Below are 19,307 nucleotides of genomic sequence, written 5' to 3'. Positions count from 1 at the left end.
ATGTCTTTTTGTTTTGGAAGAGATACTGGATAGAGTCAGACACTAACAGCACAGAAATAGGCGATTTGGACTATCGTCTGTGCTAGTGTTTTTCTCCAGGAGCCCCTCAGTCTAATCTCACTTTCCTGCTTTCTCTCCATAACTTCGAAATTTCTTCTTTTTTAAATAACTAAGTCCATTTAAAAGAATGTATGCAATTCTATTTCAACAACAGTTTGCTGCAGAGAATTTCACATTCTAACCAATCTCTGGGAAGATTTTTTCTATCCTCTCTTTTAATTACATGATGTTTTACAGTCCAGTGAAATCTGCTGTTTTGGTTCTTCTATTTATTTTTACTTAATGAATCTGATTTATACTTTAAAGCCAGAGATATATTGTCTGTGAAAGTATTAGTTGTCTGTCGGTCAAAGAGGTCAGTAGAGTATTAAGCATCTCATGCTATTTACAGTGAGCTTATCAGCAACATAGAGCCCAAGTTTCGAGCCGCGCCCAGAACGGCGCAGTCCCGACCTGGACGCCCGTTTTTCGCACCACAAAGTGCGCCTAAAAAAACCTCCAGATTCTCATCTCCCTGCAGGTCCTCTGGCCCTCGGCGCAGTGCAGCAGGAGCTGTGGGGGCGGAGCCAGGTCCCTGCGCTGAAAACAGTGCTGGGACCTCTGCACATGCGCGCTACAGTGGGCGTGCAAGTGCAGTAGCTCCAGGCACCGAACTGTGTGGGAGGGGCCGAAGCACGCAGCCCCTAGCCCTGGCCGAATGGCCTCACTGGGGCTGCGTGAAAAAGGCTCCTCCCTCGGCCAGCTCCTGCTTCCTCCCGACCCGACTCGACTCCCGCTTCCCGCCTCCGGACCCGACACCCGCTTCCCCCCCCCGACTGGACCTGACCCCCGCCTCCGCCTCTGGACCGGACCAGACTCCCGCTCTCTTCGCCCCCCCCCGCCGCCGGACCGGACCCGACTCCCGGTCCCCCCCCCCCGCCCCAGCCTCCGGACCGGACCCGACACCCGCTCCGACACCGACCCGACTCCTGCTCCCCCCCGCCCCCGCCTCCGGACCGGACCCGACCTGACTCCCGCTTCCCCCCCGCCCCCACCTCCGGACCGGACCCGACACCGACCCCACTCCCCTGGACTGGATCCGAGCTGACCTCCCTCCCCCCGACCCGAACTGACCTCCCACCACCTCCCCGACCCGACCCAACGCCACCTACCTGTAAATCTGGTGCTGGGGACGGGCCCTGCCCGAAGTCTCGGGCCCGGCCAGCCTCCCTCCCCCTTCTCCTTCTCCCCCCCATTCTCCTCCCCCCCATCTCCTTTCTCCCCCTCTCCCCCTCCCCGCAATCTCCTTCCACCCCCAATCTCCTCCCCCTCCCCCCCCCATCTCCTTTCTCCCCCCCCCTCCCTCTACCCCCCTCCTCTCGCTGTCAGAAACACAGACACTGACAGAGAATGAGAGACACACACAGAGAGAGATAGAGTCACTGACAGAGACACACTGGGGCGGGGAGGGGAATCCCAGCACGCTGTTGGAGGGCTCCCGGTGCTGCAGTCGGTAAGTAGAAAATGTTTTATTTATTGATTTAAAAAAATATATATATTTCTTATTAATTTTTTTTGATTGATTTATTGGTTGATTTATTGATGTATTTATCATTTATTATTGATGATGGCTCTTTATTTGTAAAACTGAAGTGTTTAATGTTTGTAAACTTTCCTTTAAACCCCCCACCCCCACCATTCCCTACGCCTGATTTGTAACCTACGCCTGATTTTCTAAAGTGTAGACAAGGTTTTTTCGAGCGTACAAAAATCTTCACTTACTCCATTCTAAAGTTAGTTTGGAGTAAGTTTTCACTGACGAAACTTTGAAAACAGGTGTAAGTGGCCGGACACACCCCCTTTTGAAAAAAAAATTCTGTTCCAAAGTGAAACTGTTCTAACTGACTAGAACTGGAGCAAACTAAATGACGAGAATTCCGATTTTTAAGATACTCCGTTCTACACCAGTTGCTCCTAAAAATCAGGAGCAAATCATGTGGAAACTTGGGGCCATAAGGAGTTTATTGTTCATCTGGAGTATGTTACTTTGCATATAAGATTGCACTTCTGGGGCTTGCCTGTGGAAATGCTTCTTGAGCTGAACATGAGAATAATTTTCCAGAGAACACCTAAATCCTAGCAACCTCCATCTCCTGTACTTAAGCTTGTGATCTTATCTTGGTGTGGGCAATGTGACACAAGGAGCAAAATGGCTGTCATTCCTGGTACTGACATTAATGACCTCAGTAAGCACAATTCATCACAAAATTTACAGAAAACTATAACCTAAAAAAACATGTGAAAAGTGAACAGGTCTTAAATGCATTAGTATAATGTTGCAGTAAACTACACTGTAAAACCCTGGAACTGTCTTTGTTCTTTTTATGGAATAAGGTTTTTTTTTTGCAGCAGGGGAGTAAAATGAGTTTAACTGAAGAAATTATATTTTTCTTTCTTCATTCAAGTCTATGTTGTACACTGGTCTCAGTCGAGCTGGGAAGGCAGGGTCCCTTGTCCCAGGCTGTCAATATCCAGGGCTGAAGGACCTATACGCACCCTGCTCCTCAAAAAGCCAACCTTCAATGCCTCCATCCTTGCAAACTATCCCATTCCTCTCCAAAGTCCTTGAACGTGTTGTCACCTCCCAAATCCGTGCCCATCGTTCACGTAATTCCATGTTTGAATCCCTCTAATCTGGTTTCTGCGCCTGCCACAGTACCGAAACGGCTCTCATCAAAGTCACATGTGATATCCTTTGTGACAGTGACAAAGGCAAACTATCCCTCCTCATCTTTCTTGACCTGTCTGCAGCTTTTAACATGGTTAACCATTCTATTCTTCTCCAACGCCTCTCCACCATCATCCTGCTGCGTGGGACTGCAGTCGCCTGGTTCCATTCTTATCTAATCGTAGCCAGAGAATTACCTGCAATAGCTTCTCTTCCCACCCCCACATCGTTACCTCCGATGTCCCCCAAGGATCTATCCTTGGTCCCCTCCTATTTCTCATCCGCATGTTGCCCCTTGGCGACATCATCCGAAAACACAGCATCAGTTTCCACGTGTACAGTGATGACACCCAGCTCTACCTCACTACCACTTCTCTCGACCCCTCCACTTTCTATAAATTGTCAGACTGCTTGTCCGACATCCAGTTCTGGATGAACAGAAATTTTCTCCAATTGAATATTGGGAAGACCAAAATCAATGTTTTCAGTCCCCGCCACAAAATCTGTTCCCTAGCCACTGACTCCATCCCTCTTCCCAATTCCTGTCTGAGGTTGAACCACACTATTCGCAACCTTGGTGTCATATTTGACCCTGAAATTAGCTTTCAACCACATATCCACAGCATAACTAAGACCTCCTATTTCCATCTCTAACATCGCCCGTCTTCGCCCTTGCCTCAGCTTATCCGCTGCTGAAGCCCTCATCCATGCCTTTATTACCTCTAGACTTAACTATTCCAATGCACTCCGGGCTGGCCTCCCACATTCTATCCTATGTAAACAAAAGATGATCCAAAAATCGGCTGCTCGTGTCCCAACTCGCACCAAGTCCCGCTCATCCATCCCCTGTGCTCGCTGACCTACATTGGCTTCCAGTTAAGCAAAGCCTCGATTTCAAAATTCTCATCCTTATTTTCAAATTCCTCCATGGCATCGCCCCTCCATATCTTTAATCCCCCGAGATTTCTGCGCTCCTAATTCTGCCCTCTTGAGCATCTCTGATTATAATTGCTCAACCACTGGTGGCCGTGCCTTGTGTTGTCTATGCCACAAGCTCTGGAACTCCCTGCCTAAACCTCTTTGCCTCGCTTTCTTCCTTCAAAACGCTCCTTAAAACCTACCTCTTTGACTAACCTTTGGTCACCTGCGCTAATTTCTACTTATGCGGTTCAGTGTCAATTTTTTAAATCTCATAATACTCCTGTGAAGGGCCTTGGGACATTTCATTGTTAAAGGAGCTATATAAATACAAGTTGTTGTTGTTGCATTAATAAGGTTTTTGCTGCTTGAACAACCAGGACCATCATATCCATTAGGGCATTGTTTTACAGGGTTAACTGGAGCAGAGTAGAAAGAATCCCAGCCCTAGTGATAGTTATAGGATCTGGAGGCTAAACCTGAGCCTGGCTTTAACAGAGCCCTGGAGCACTGTTGACCTGTCTGGCTCAGTAGTCGGATTACCAAGTCTGGCACAGAATGTATACTGCATTCCAATCTTCCATTGGAAAGTATTTCAAAGGATCTCAACAAGATCCTGTTTAGTTCCCTTCCTTCCACCCCGACCCCCCACCCCTCAAAATGAGGACAGCCACTAGTTGATCACTGGGCAACGGATAAGTTTGAGCCTTTGTTAAACTGACAGTAGCGTACCAAGAATTCCTCACGTGATCCAAAATATAAGAACCTTTACAGGAATTCGCACAAAATCTTGACAAAAGCAGAGCTTAAATTATAGTAAACATTGAGCAGTGCCAGCAGCAATACAATGACATTGCCAAATCCAGTTGTTGCAGAGAGGCACTTCTGCTTCGCAAGTCAATGCATGCAGTTTGTTCAAAACTATAGATAAATTAAAGCGTATTACTCCCCCTTCTCAGCAGTGTACACCCAACACATTTCTGAGAAACAGAAGCAGTATAATACAAGATGTTTGAAGAGCACAAGTTGTAATTCTGGAAAGTTTGCAAAGTAATAAATAGTCAGAGGCCAAATTCTGAAAATATTTCACTCTTAGATTCTAATTCGCTTAGTGGTTCTATTAGATTGTTCAGTACAGTAAGAAAAGAGCATCAGAAAACAGTTTGCACTTTTGTAACCTTGACAGATATTCAAAAGCCAGCTGGCAATGAGCCAATTAACAGTAGCCAATCATCTTCCATATGGGTGGTTACTGTAGAGGAAATGGGCAAGATTCTTCAGCAATAAAAGTCAGGAAAAAAAGGCAGGCACAACCAAACATGATCTGGTTAATTCTGAAATATGTTGCTCCACAGTCATCAGTGGTGGTTATTTTTAGAACTGTATACATTGCCTTGGATCCAAGAGTGATAAACTGAAGGAAACCTGAATTTTAGAGCAACTTCTGAACTATTACACAATCTCTATTAGCTATTTAATGCATTTTTATTAACAAATCTGCATGTTATGCGAGTATTAAACCATTGAGGCCATTTGTTCCCAAGTTTGATCTCCAGTCATAATGGAGTTTACTGATTTCTGGGGTGAAAGTAGGAAATGGCAATTGGCCTCAGATGAGGGAAAACGAAGAGAAAACAATTAGCAAAAGGAAAAAAAGAGGCAGTTTTCTTTCCTAATGTTTGTTCTTGGGATGTGGGCAACACTGACAGGCATTTATTGTCGATCCTTAGTTGCCCTGAGGGCATTTAAGAGTCAACCATATAGTGTGGATTGGAATTATCTTTCTTTTCAGCAACACCTACTCACTTTATTTCAGAGCTTTCCTGGTCCTCAGTTCCACTTCATCTTCTGTCTCATTTGGCACTTCAGCAAAAAAACATTTTTCTTCCTTTAGGTGGTGACTCTTGGATGCCAGCCTCTCTTTCAATCCCCATTCCTCTTCACTTTCCAATATTATCTCTCACCATATTTTCACTAGCCCCTCTGATCTTCCTCTCTCTGACCTTGAGCGATCCCATCCAAAGGCTTCAACTTCATCCTCCTACACCCTCCCATCATCGAGTTCCAAGCTCAACATGATGTTGAACTCTTCTTCTGCCGCCTTTAAGTCCACACCTACTTTTTTGGTCAGGAGGCTCTGACCACACATCTGAGCCTATCTCCTGTCTTCAATCTCCCAAATCCACCTGGACCCCACCCTCAGGCCACCTTCCCTGAGAATTGCATGCATCACTTGCAGCATTCCATTCTTTTGGGTCCAATCCAGACATCATCATCAGATCTGCTGACAAAGGGATTGCTGTTGTTGTATAGTGGAAGGATCTCTGCCTTGTTGAAGTTGAACACTAATTCTGACAACTATTACTACCTCCTGCTGGACCATGACCCCACTATTAAATACCAGACCGTCATATCCTAGAACGTTACTGACCTCATCTGCTCTGGAGTTCTTTCCACCACGGCCTCCAACTTCACAATTCCCCAAGCTTGCACAGCCCGCTTCGTCCCACCAGCATCCACCTTTGACAGATTAACTTCCGCCATCTCCAATGTGATCCCACCACTAAGCACATCTTATTCTTCCTGCTCAGCATTCCGAAGGAACAGTTCCCTCTGTGGCATTCAGCTTCAAATCTTCCATCACCCCAACCACCTTCTCTCCCACTCGGATATCTCCGTCCTCGGACTCCTGCATTGTTCCAATGAAGCTCATAACCTCTGCCCATCTTTGGCTCCTTCCCAACCCCCCGCCCCGATCTTATGTTTTTTTTCTCTTTGTCTCCAATGGCAGCTGGTAAGTATTCCACCTTTCACACCCTATCTTGACTAACCTTTTTCTAACTTCTGCCATTACCATTTTAATTCGGCCCATCATCCCTTTTGACTCTCTAATCTCTCCTGCCTTCCACCCCATCACAGACCTTCCCTTTTGTTCTTTCTTTCCCTCCCCTTTCAGTGCTCCTTAAAAATGCTCTTTTCGAATATTCGCCAGTTCTGACGAAGGATCATCGACCTGAAACATTAATTCTGTTTTTCTCTCCACAGATGCTGCCTGACCCGCTGAGATTTCCAGCATTTTGTGTTTTTATACCTTCTCTCCGTCCCCTCCCTGGCAGCTTCCCATGCAAACACATGAAATGCAACACCTGTTCATTCACTTCTCCCCCAACACTATCCAGGGTTCCAAACAGTCCTTCAGTGAGACGGCATGTACTTCATCTAGCTTACTGTATTTTCTGTTCTCTTCTATATTGTAGAAGCCAAACTAAGGTAAGATGAGAACAGAAAATACTGGCAATCTCAGCGGATCAGGCAGCATCTGTGGAAGGGTCATCAACCTGAAATGTTAAGTTTTTTTCTCCACAGATGCTGCCTGACCCGCTGAAATTTCCAGCATTTTGTGTTTTTATTTCAGTTTCGAGCATCCGCAGTATTTTGCTTTTGTAAGATAAGGTGAGCGCTTTGCTGAACACCTCAGCCCTATTTGCAAGGCAACCTCCAACCCCCATCACTTGCTTTTTCAATTCTCTGTTCTAGGCCTTCTAATGGAAGGCGTGATATTAGCAGAAGACAGAAGCATAATGTTTCAATAAAGATCAATGATGAACAGCACCTCATCTTTCCAGCACTTAGGCCGTGACACTGACTTTCATTGTTTCTCTGACAATCAATGCTGGAAATGTGGGATGGTGTGCTGGTATTTCTGGGAACTGGGAGGTTGGGGAGGGGTGGGAAAATTAGAGGGTTGGTACTTGGGAAGGGCACTTCACCTGTTGGGACACTACTGGTGAGGTGGCATGCACCCTTGGTATTGATCTGCTACTTATTCTACCAGAGTCCCAGGTCACTGGAACTTGCACCATTGCTTCCCTTTCTACCTTGCCGTATCTCAGTCATATGAATCTTTTATTTCTTCGATTTCTCTGATTATGCTTCCGTCTTCTGCTAATATCACGTCTTCCATTAATCATTCCCTGTACTACACCCAAGCACTTCACAAGTCATTTTATTTCTTTTCCTGTGTGTTTTTTTTCCTTTCTCCTTTCCCTTGTGTTCCTTTATAAATGCTGTTCATCTGTAATAGTTCCTAGGCCTAAAGAAGGGTCTTAAGTCCTGAAACATTGGCTAGCTTCCTGTTTTTCCACTGATGTGGCCAGACCTACTGAGTATTTCAAGATTTTTGTGTTTTTATTTTCACGCTGAAGGTGTACATTACATGGAATGCCAGTTGCTAAAATCTTCAAAGGATTACTAATGACAGAGAATTTGGGAGGTGGGACAGATGTGCATTGCATGTTTATTCTTCAGTAACTGCTACATGCATAGGAAGCAGTTTAGTTTACATTAATTGCTCTCCTGAAGGCTGTAAACAAATCAGAATTTTTGGTGGAGTGAGGTTAGCAGTGTTAGTCAAAATTGCAAACCAATCACAGGTCCTCATTATGGGATGCATGTGCACAGTGCACCAAAATAAATTTGATGTAGCTGTGACATTATTGGGTAGAAAGCTGGGGACAGAACTTTAATCTGAAGAGATGCAAATTCACATTCATGTTTTGATTCACATGCTCCAGCAACATCCACAACTTCTGCTGAATGCCTTTTGCATGACTTGCTTGAGGAGTTGTCCTTAATGTTTAATGAACAGATCGGCATTTCTCAGTTAGCTCAAGTGTAATAGCAGATTATGTAATTCTACAGTAATGTTAGATTACATAATTCTGCAGTAATAGATTATGTAATTCTACTGTACTTTACACAACTCTAATTTAAGGCACTCAGGATATTGAGCATTTAATATCGAATTGTCAAGACAGAAGCCTGCAGGGCTAACCAATATTGCTGCATAAAATAGAAAGGATTAAGTATTGCTGTAAATAGCTTGCAATTAAAATAGGATGCCCTGCTGTTAAAAATACAGTTGAGGCACATACATACATCTGGGCTTGTAGGGGAACTAGTCAGTCAGTATTTATATCTCAGCATTTTAATACCCTTTGAACTTCTGCTACGGTACAGTGAACTACACCCATTTCTTCCAGTGTCTGCTCATTTCTAACATAAATTAGGGCAAGTGGCAGGCAACAGTAAGAGATACAGTAATACATTCTAACCAAAGATTGTGTCAGAAATTCCGACAGAGCAGGGTTGAGTGAAAACTGGAATTGGACTATTGCTACAAAATGCATTTGCTTTGCAATCCTTTCCACCAGCTCTGTTGAAATAGTACGACAAAATAATCTGGATGGGTTACACTGAGCATTGTGGATTTTCCAGCAGCTGTTAAGGAACGAGTGAGAAATAATTATAACTGGCAACTTGTTTCCAAATAGAATTCATTTCTTGATCTACAAGTGCTTGACGGGGCATTATAGAAAGAAACATTTGGAATTTCTATAGCGCCCTTCACGATCACCGTCTCAAAGCACTTTATAGTCCATGAAGTGCGTTTGGAGTGTAGTCACTGTTGCAATGTAGGAAACGCAGCAGTCAATTTGCGCACAAGCAAGCTCCCGCAAACAGCAATGTGATAATGACCAGATAATGTTTTTGTTATATTGATTGAGCAATAAATATTGGCCAGGACACCAGGGCTAACTCTGCTCTTCTTTGAAATAATGCCATGGAATCTTTTACGTCCAGCTGAGAGAGTAGGTTTAACATCTCATCTGAAAGATGGTATCTCTGACATTGCAACGTTCTCTCAGCAACACTGGAGTGCCAGCTTAGATTTTTTGTGCTCAAGGCCCTGAAGTGGGACTTGAACCCATAACCTTCTGATTCAGAGGAGAGTGCACTATCTGCTGAGCTACAGCAGACACTTGTGAAAGGTAGCTTTATTTTGACTTTAACCAAGCTGGAAGTGCACAATGTGACTGTGGATATCCAAATTATAATGGGCCAGAATTTGCTGGCAAACTAATGGCGAATTTAATGTTAATACTGTGTAAATCGTCCAGCAACTTGTGGCAAGGAAGTGCTATCTCGTGAGTTGTGAATTGCCACAAATTTCTGGATGTTATGTATTGTATATACAGAAGGCATTTTCTACTAAAATTAATGCATTTTAAAAAATTTGTTCATCGGATGTGGCCGTCGCTGGCAAGGCCAGCATTTATTGCCCATCCCTAATTGCCCTTGAGAAGATGGTGGTGAGCCGCCTTCTTGAACCACTGCAGTTTTTTAAAAAAATCCAATTTCGTTCCAGATCAACTCTAACGCCAAAGATCACTTTGCGCCAATGTGTTTGATCTTAGGCCAAAAGGCCGAGAGGCGAAGTTGCACCGTTCCTGGAAATATTGCAATACCAGGTCGGTGCATGGAGTGGACGGGGCATGCCCCTGATCCAGCTCCCTGTCCAAAAATCAATTCAATATCATGTCCCCATAGGGGATATTAAACTGATAAGAACAGATACTACACTTGATCTTAGCCAATACTCTTAACAAAATCAAACAGACCCTGGAAGATTTCATTATTTATACAGGGTAGTATGTTACCAAACTACACAATAGAATGACTCACAAATGTTATCATGTACAGTACATAAACTGAAATCCTCTGATGTAAAAATGAAGCTACTGCCCTGACATACTTAAGTATGTTGCAGCACTTTTTTTGCTGTAACTTTTTATGTCAAGAAGAGCATTAACAATGTATCCTATTTCAATAACATACGAACTGAAGGCAGCAGTGTTCCAGTTCCCGACACCTAAATTCTGTTGCCTCGGCCCTAAGCTCTGGAATTCCCTGCCTAATCCTCTTCGCCTCTTTATCTCTCATTCTTCCTTTAAGACGCTCCTTAAAACCTACCTCTTTGACCAAGCTGTTGTTTACCTGCCCCAATATCTCCTTATGTAGCTTGATGTCAAATTTTGTTTGATAACACGCTTTGGGACATTTTATTACGTTAAAGGCGCTATATAAATACAAGGTGGTGTTGTTGAAGGCACGGCCACCAATGGTGGGGGCGAAGGGAGGGATGCACAAATGGACAGAGTCAAGGGAACAGAGTTTGGGGAGGGTTATAGCGCTGGAGGAGGTCATAGAATCATAGAAATTTACAGCATGGAAGGAGACCATTTTGGCCCATCGTGTCCACACCGGCCGACCAAGAGCTATCCAGCCTAATCCCACTTTCCAGCTCTTGGTCCGTAGCCCTGTAGGTTATGGCACTTTCAAGTGCACATCCAAGTTTTTTATAAATGTGGTGAGGGTTTCTGCCTCTACCACCCTTTCAGGCAGTGAGTTCCAGACCCCTACCATTCTCTGGGTGAAGAAACCTCCCCCCAATTACTTTAAATCTATGCCCCCTGGTAGTTGATTCCCCCTGCCAAGGGAAACAGGTCCTTCCTATTCCACTCTATCCAGGCCCCTCATAATTTTATACACCTCAAGGTTAGAGAGACAGGGAAAGGCAAGGCCATAAACAGATTTAAAACATGTGTATCAGAATTTTAAATTTGAGGTGTTGAGAGACTGGGAGTTATTGTAGGTCAGCGAGGACAGGGATGATGGATGAGTGGGACAAGATTGCTCCACTAGAGATTAATTGGAGTGACCATTACTGTGATAAAAGTAACAAAACATCAATATCCAGATTTACAGTTCTGACACTGGAACAATATACAGGACAATGCACAATTAAAAATAACAATTCCTCAGAGTGCCATTTAAGTTTGGCAATATTATAAGACAATCACTGGCCAGAAGTTCCAGTGATTGTATGTACAGCTGTGAAACTAGCAGGCCATGGAGCTTGATTTAGCACTTTGCTCAGTTGGTAGGAAAATCATTGTTGCAGCTGTTTTAAAGAATGTGAATGGGTATAATTTAGTATCTTGGGGCTCATGTGTACTTGCTCTGAGTGGACCATCTCGCGCTCTTGTGAATGGCAGTTTCATTGCCAAACTTAAAAGGAGTGTTGATTGTGATTACATTCAATATTGTCCAAATTCCAATGTTGGGAGTTTTTTTGGGGGCTCTCAGTGTGATTTGTGACATCCATGAGTTGGAAAAAAACTGATGGGAGTCTACAATGTTTAATTCGAATCTAGAATCCTTATTTATCTGTCCACTGGTCATGGAATCATTTTAGTGCAGTGCATTTCACTCAATAATCTGGAAAACTGACTCAGGCACTCTTATCTGTACAAACAGTCCATTTTGACAAATGTTTCTTCCCTTGTTAAACTGACAGCATTGAAATTCCAAAACGTCACGGTTGCAGGAGATAATACAGAGATCATTGCAAAAATGAAAACAGAAATCTGCAAGAAGAGGCAGACGGATATAAATTTGGAGACCTCAGATTTGGGTTGGACATACTTGGAAAAAAAAAAACACAAAAAGGACTACAGTCAATCATCCTAAACAAGAATTGGAGAAAATATTCTGCGTTTCTTAGATGTGTGAGCCTGTAACTTCAGACATTAATATTGTGTTTACAAACCAACTGTCATGAAAGAAAACTTTGCAGGTAGACTTTTTGACAGCAATTGGTGGTTAGGAAGCTTTAAATCACAATGCAAGATTCACTATGAAGTAACCTCTGCGAACCCCACTGTAAGAATAAAGTGTATATTAATGATAACATTGATTCAGTGTGTATGTATAAACAAAGTAACTATCTGTACTGTACTTTTTTGACAGATAGCCGTCCGTCCAGCCCCGCACTGCACTTTCTTTTGACCAACTGGCAACAAGCCCCGCCCATCAAGCTCCACCACCCCCATCCCCGAGATGCCGAGAAGCAGGATCTGAGGCCCGAGACTCCGCTGAGGTCCCAACTCTCTTCCACCGCCGATTCCCCGAGAACTCGCCCTCGCTAGGCCCCGACTTTCCACTGCCGACTCTCTTCTCCACCCCCCAGGACTCACGAGGCCTCAACTTGCTCCCTCTCTTCTCCCTTCTCCCTTCTCCCCCCTCCCCCCCCCCCCCACCCAGGACTTACTAGGCCCAGACTCGCTCCCTTGCCGGGAGTGGCCGGCGTGGGCCCGATAGTGAGAGTGTGTCTGGGGGAAGAGAGAGCAAGCGAGGCACTGGGGGAGGGGGAAAGGAAGGAAGGAAGGAAGAGAGAGACACGTACACACGTCTGGGGAGCGGGGCGGTGAGGAGACGGATCACGTTCTTCCAATTCCCTACAAGGGACATCGTTGGGGTGGATGATATCCAGAAGTCACAACAATGTCACTATTCACTTCATACCAAATAAATCTGTTAACAAGCTGTACACAATGCCTGTCCTATCTATGGTTGGTGTGGTGGCGGTGGGGGGGGGGGGGGGGCGAGAAAGAGAGGATGCACTTGCGCTGGGGTAAGGCACTTCGGCTGGGGGAGGCATGTACTTGGACTGGGCTAAGTTACTTTGGCTGGCCCTTGCTGTCTTCTGGGGAGCTCGGAGCTCTGACCTCTGTCGCTTCAGGAAGTCAAAGTGGATCGAGTTACAATTTGCAAAGGCAGTGAGACCTTGGGATGGGCGGTTCCAGTTACACATGCCAGTGAAACTTCAGGGTGTGGCTTATCCTCCAAGGGGCCCATCTTAGACAAAGGATGGAGCATGGTGGCCATTTTCACAGTACAAATAAACACGAACATGTATAAATGTCAAAAAGTGCAGATTTGGGGCTGAGAGGCAATGGACCTTGAGAATAAAAAGTCAAGCCCCGTAGCTTGTTCGCTCTTTTTTGATGACCACACGGCAAAACAGGAAACCTCCCTCTACAGAACCAGAAGCAAGGAAGAATGCTGTGTTTTGCTTGACTCAGAGGGAAGTATATGTCTCTGCAAATCTGTAACTTATTACCTTACCTGTTGTAATTAAGTAGAGTCCACAGGATACTAGATGACTGCTGTTTGTCCGATAGGCTTCATGCATGTGTGTGTGTTTAATAAACATATTCCAAATTGTTTTAAAAGAATTGGTCATGCTGTCAATTTAATGCCAGAGATTTAGAAATCTTACACCACTGATGACACTAGAACAAACAGTTTCAGCAAATTTTCTCAATGCAATCACCAATATTCTTTCATGATGGAACCAAATTGTGTCCTCAGTGTTAAGTCAGTGACAAATGACCATCATGCTGTGCACCAATTCAGAAACTGAAACCCTTGTTAATTTGCAACTGTGCTTTCCATGCTGTTTCAGGAAAAAAAGTTAGCCCGAACAGCATCAAAACATGGTAGCTTGGATGACCAGTGTCATCGTGAGAGTGGGTACAGAGTTAAAAGAAAATGTGGACCATTATTAGAAGTATAATTAAATTACAGGTCCCTGCAAACACCCCACTAACAAAAGTCTACTATCACTTCTAGCCATCGAACACGATTGCCATTGAACGATAAGGGAATAAAGGGTAATGGGGAGCAGGCAGGGATGTGGAGCGGAGTCCATGATCAGGTCAGCCATGATCTTATTAAATGGCGGGGCATGCTCAGGGGGTCAAATGGTCTACTCCTGCTCCTTTTTCTTATGTTCTTGTATTCTTTATGTTCTTATGTTCTATATCCAGCACGTGAACATTGGCATAGTTTGCTGTTTTAAGAGACGAGTTAACTTCTGAGATGGATATGGAATTTGTGCTTGCCCAAATAAGAGAAAGGAGGAATGCAATAGTTTAAATACCAGGGAAGAAGCCAACACACATAGCAGGAGGACAGGCCATATGGAAGGAGGTAGGTATGACTGGAGTAGGAATGACTGAGTAGGACCCCTAGAACCCCCAAGGACCCCCTTGGAATGTCAAAAGAAGCTTACTCACATGATCAGAAAAGGTATGAGTGTTTTCATATGAATAACAGGACAGAAAACGGAATCACAGAGAAACGCATCAGTACTGCCCAGCACAGCCCTTTGAAGTATCGCAGCCACCATGTTATCTTTCCCAGAAGCAAAGTCACTTGGTAGCACTCACGTCAGATGTCTCGCATCCGATAACGCATTCAGTCACCTTAAAGTCTCACATCCTAGATCTAGGTTCCCGTACACTCACCATTCATCTCCATCCTCCAATCTACGAATTATGTGATTGTGACTGCATGATCTGGAGATTGTAGCAGCAAATTAACACGAGATATTCTTTCTGCAAGAGAAGATAGAACACAGGGACTGCAAGCCAATGGGAGGGGATATGCCAACATCCTCCATTAACCAGCGCATGACGAGGAAGCAATATTTCTTGGCTTCAACCCTGGCCTGACAGTTGGGAAAGGATATGTGGCAATCCCTACATCTTCAGTGGGCTTGAGAGATCATACACCTGTTCTTATTTAATGGTTTTATGGATTTTTCAATTTCTTCACCAGCTACCACTTTCTTCATAAGAGATTCACAAAGTAGCTGATTAAGATAGAATCCTATTCAAATACACCAAAGTCCAACAGAGAGGAATACAGCTCATTGGAGTGCAACGTCAAGAAAGTGTCAGATGATGTGTATCCCTCAAACAGCGCCACTAAAACAGATCGTCTAGTCATTTATGTCATTGTTGTTTGTAAGACCGTGGCTACTACATTTGCATACATCACAACAAGTACTACACTTCAAATGTAATTTGTTGGCTGTGAAATCCTGAGGTCATGAATGTCACTATATAAACGCAAGCTCATTCTTCCTTCTCTTTCAACTCTACAGTACAAAAGATTGAAGATAGAGCAAACAACAATTTGCAATAAAGGATTCCAACGTGACAGTTGTAAGGAAGACAATCATCTCTCAACTTTAATCACAACAATGGCTGGGAACAGATACGAGGAGAAATGTTACTGCAATACTGTTAAGAGTGGTCACAGATTTCCCCGTCTAAAATTGTTTCAATCTCCATTTATAAGATTAGTGGAACTTAACCCAGGTTGATATTGTCTATCATTAATGGACAACACATCTTACTAATTCAATTGGTATAAAATTCCAATTTTTAATCTATGGTTTGTGTTCACATACCTGATTTCAGCTAGGGCAACAGTTGGCCTTGGCACCCTCAAGTTAGAGGAAATAGAAAAAAAAAACACGAGGGGAAAAAAAAAGCAGGGCTCCCGCACCCAATCATGATCACAACGACATGCCTGTGTGCAGACAGCAGGCAAGAAACAGCAGTGAGAGTACTCAGATTTTTACCTTCCACCTTCCTTACTCTCTATGGAGTGACTGAATGGCATATTTGAGATTGGGAACTCACTGTAGAAAGAACCAAGAACACAAGCTCATGCCCCAACACGGAAGATGCAGTGTGTTAGAACTCCAATACACTGTGGTACAACAATTTAAAAAATCTCCTGATCTCTCTTAAAATCTGTAACTCATGCTTACTACCATTGAGTGCCAGCAGTCTTCTGGTGTAGCACCTGAGCAGTCATTCTTCATCTAGGAGCCAAGTGAGTAGTATCATGGTAAAGGTCAAAGCTTCTTCAACCAACTTTCCAGCAGAAAGTTACTCAGTTGTGATCAGAAGCAGGAACTATTGCCGATTTTCTCTTTCCTGACCTCTTTCCCCCCCCCAACCACCAGCTAGGGTACACGGAGGCCAAATGCAGTGCCACCAGATCTAGATCAGTGATTGGAGTTTGGACCTTTCCGCACTCTATAGCTGACAAGACCATGGCCTTATATCCTTTTCACATACTCACGTGTCACCACTGGATAACTTTGGGAATTCAACAAAAATGCATTGTTTTATGGGATATTTATAAACGCATGGTGATCATTTCAAATTGACGAATGATTATAAATTACTTCCATGACCAAATAATCCAAAGAATTCAAACTTTAAAAAAAATCAAAAACCAAAACGCTTATTGGCACACTAATTTATGTCAGAGGCAGGTCACATAGAATCATAGAGCAAAGGAGGCGGTCAACTGTGCCAGCTCTTTGAAAGAACTATCCAGTTAATCCCATTCCCCTGCTCTTTCTCCACAGCCCTGCAACATTTTCCTTTCCATGCATATATCCAATTTCTTTTTGAAATTACTACTGAATGTGCTTCCACCACCCTTTCGGCAGTGCATTCCATATCACAACAACTCGCTGTGTAAAATTATCTTCCCTTTAGTTCTTTAGCCAATCATCATAAATCTGTCTCCTTTGGTTATTGACCCGCCTGCCAGTGGGAACAGTTTTTCCTTAATTACTTTATCAAAACCCCTCATAATTTTGAGCACCTATTAAATATCCCCAAAACCTTCTCTGCTCTGAAGAGAAGGAACCCAATTTTCCAGTCTCTCCAGATAACTCGAGTCCCTCATGCCTGGTACCATTCTAGTAAATATTTTTTGTATCCTCTGCAAGGCTTCGCCACGTTTCCTAGAGCATGGTGCGCAGAATTGGACACAATACTCCAGCCGAGGCCTAACTAGTGATGTATAAAAGGTTTAGCAGAACATCCTTGTGTTTGTACTCTAAAGCCATGGATCCCATATTTTTAAAAATTAAGATTCATCAACTTGTCCTGCCACCTTAAAAGATTTGAATATGCGAACCTGCAGGATGCTCAGTTTCTGTACCTCCCTCCCCCATCTTTAAAATTGTAACATTTATGTTGATATTGCCTTAATCTTCCTCCCAAAATGCATCACTTCACACTTCTTTGCATTAAATTCTTGCTGGAGGAGCAAATTTGCAGAGAAATTACATAGAGGTGCAAGAACTATAGAGTAGTAATAATGGGGGGCTTCAACTATCCTAATACAGACAAAGATCGTAATACAGTTGTACTTCTCCAGTTTGGCACCCTTGGGACCTGACCAGTGTCAGACCAGAGAATTTTCTGAACCACGGGAGGTCACGCCAACCCTAGTGTTGTCAGCAGCCTACTGCGCATTTCTCAGGCCCAGCTTCAGTGCCTCAGTCAGCCGCTATGCTCCTCTCTCCGTGCCGATCAACGAGGGAACACTGGAAGCAGTGGGGAGAAGAGGAACAGCCAGCCCCAGGGCACAGACCCCCGCCGGAAATATTGCCGGACCAGAGAATCCCGGACTGGAGAGGTACAACCTGTAGTGTTAAGGGCAGAGAAGGGTAAGAATTTCTGAAGTATGTTCAGAAGAACTTTCTTGATTAGTATGTTTCCGGCCTGACGACGGAGGAGGCACTGCTGGATCTAGTTCTGGGGAATAAAAACATAAGAAATAGCAGGAGTAGGCCATATGGCCCCTCGAGCCTGCTCTGCCATTCAGTAAGATCATGGCTGATCTGATCATGGACTCAGCTCCACTTCCCTACCCGCTCCCCATAACCCCTTATTCCTTTATCATTTAAGAAACTGTCTATTTCTGTCTTAAATGTATTCAATGTCCCAGCTTCCACAGCTCTCAGGCAGCGAATTCCACAAATTAACAACCCTCAGAAGAAATTTCTCCTCAACTCAGTTTTAAATGGGTGGCCCCTTATTCTAAGATCATGCCCTCTAGTTCTAGTCTCCATCAGTGGAAACATCCTCTCTGCATCCACCTTATCAAGCCGCCTCAATCTTATACGTTTCGATAAGGTCACCTCTCATTCTTCTGAATTCCAATAAGTAGAGGCCCAACCTACTCAACCTTTCCTCATAAGTCAACCCCCTCAACTACAGAATCAACCTAGTGAACCTTCTCTGAACTGCCTCCAAAGCAAGTATATCCTTTCGTAAATATGGAAACCAAAACTGCATGCAGTATTCAAGGTGTGGCCTCACCAATACCCTGTATAGCTGTAGCAAGACTTCCCTGCTTTTATAGTCCATCCTCTTTGCAATAAAGGCCAAGATTCCATTGGCCTTCCTGATCACTTGCTGTACCTGCATACTATCCTTTTGTGTTTCATGCACAAGTACCCCCAGGTCCTGCTGTACTGTGGCACTTTGCAATCTTTCTCCATTTAAATAATAATTTGCTCTTTGATTTTTTTTCTGCCAAAGTGCACAACCTCACACTTTCCAACATTATACTCCATTTATCAAATTTTTGTCCGCTCACTTAGCCTGTCTATGTCCTTTTGCAGATTTTGTGTGTCCTCCTCACACATTGCTTTCCCCCCATCTTTGTATCGTCAACAAACTTGGCTATGTTACACTCAGTCCCTTCTTCCAAGTCGTTAATATAGATTGTAAATAGTTGGGGTCCCAGCACTGATCCCTATGGCACCCCACTAGTTACTGGTTGCCAATCAGAGAATGAACCATTTATCCCGACTCTGTTAGTTAGCCAATCGTCTATCCATGCTAATACATTACCCCCAATCCCGTGAACTTTTATCTTGTGCAGTAACCTTTTATGTGGTATGCGAATGAGGTAGGTCAAGTCACAGAGCAAGTGTCAATAGGTGAACATTTCGGGAACAGTGATCATAGTATAAAGTTTAGATTAGTATTGGGAAAGGACAGGGAGCAATCTCGAGTAAAACTGCAGGGGGGCAGCGGGGGGGGGGGGGGGGTGCAATTTCAGTGGGATGAGAATGGATCTGGTCCAGGTAAACTAAAAATCAAAGATTGGCAGGCAAAAAGGCAAAACTATAGTAGAACAAGGGGCTGCCTTTAAAGAGGAAATATAGTTTAGGTTCATTCAAGGTACATTCCCATGAGGGGGAAAAGGTAGGGCAACTAAAGTCAGAGCTCCCTGGATGACAAAACAGACAGAGAATATGATGAAG

General features: G+C 44.0%; 1 protein-coding gene and 1 non-coding gene across 2 annotated transcripts in view; both read right to left on the bottom strand.

Moving 5' to 3' along the window:
- LOC139262927 (glucocorticoid receptor-like) overlaps positions 1–19,307 on the bottom strand; it is a 192,937-nt gene that overhangs the window by 124,020 nt on the left and 49,610 nt on the right. The window lies entirely within an intron of this gene.
- On the bottom strand, positions 9,960–10,141 carry LOC139263533 (U2 spliceosomal RNA). Its single transcript, XR_011593164.1, has one exon. It is a non-coding gene; the product is annotated as a U2 spliceosomal RNA (small nuclear RNA).

Source organism: Pristiophorus japonicus, chromosome 4, assembly GCF_044704955.1.
Source record: "Pristiophorus japonicus isolate sPriJap1 chromosome 4, sPriJap1.hap1, whole genome shotgun sequence".
Classification (NCBI taxonomy): domain Eukaryota; kingdom Metazoa; phylum Chordata; class Chondrichthyes; family Pristiophoridae; genus Pristiophorus; species Pristiophorus japonicus.
Note: the sequence above shows the minus strand (reverse complement) of the source record. Positions and strands in the feature narration are given on the sequence as shown.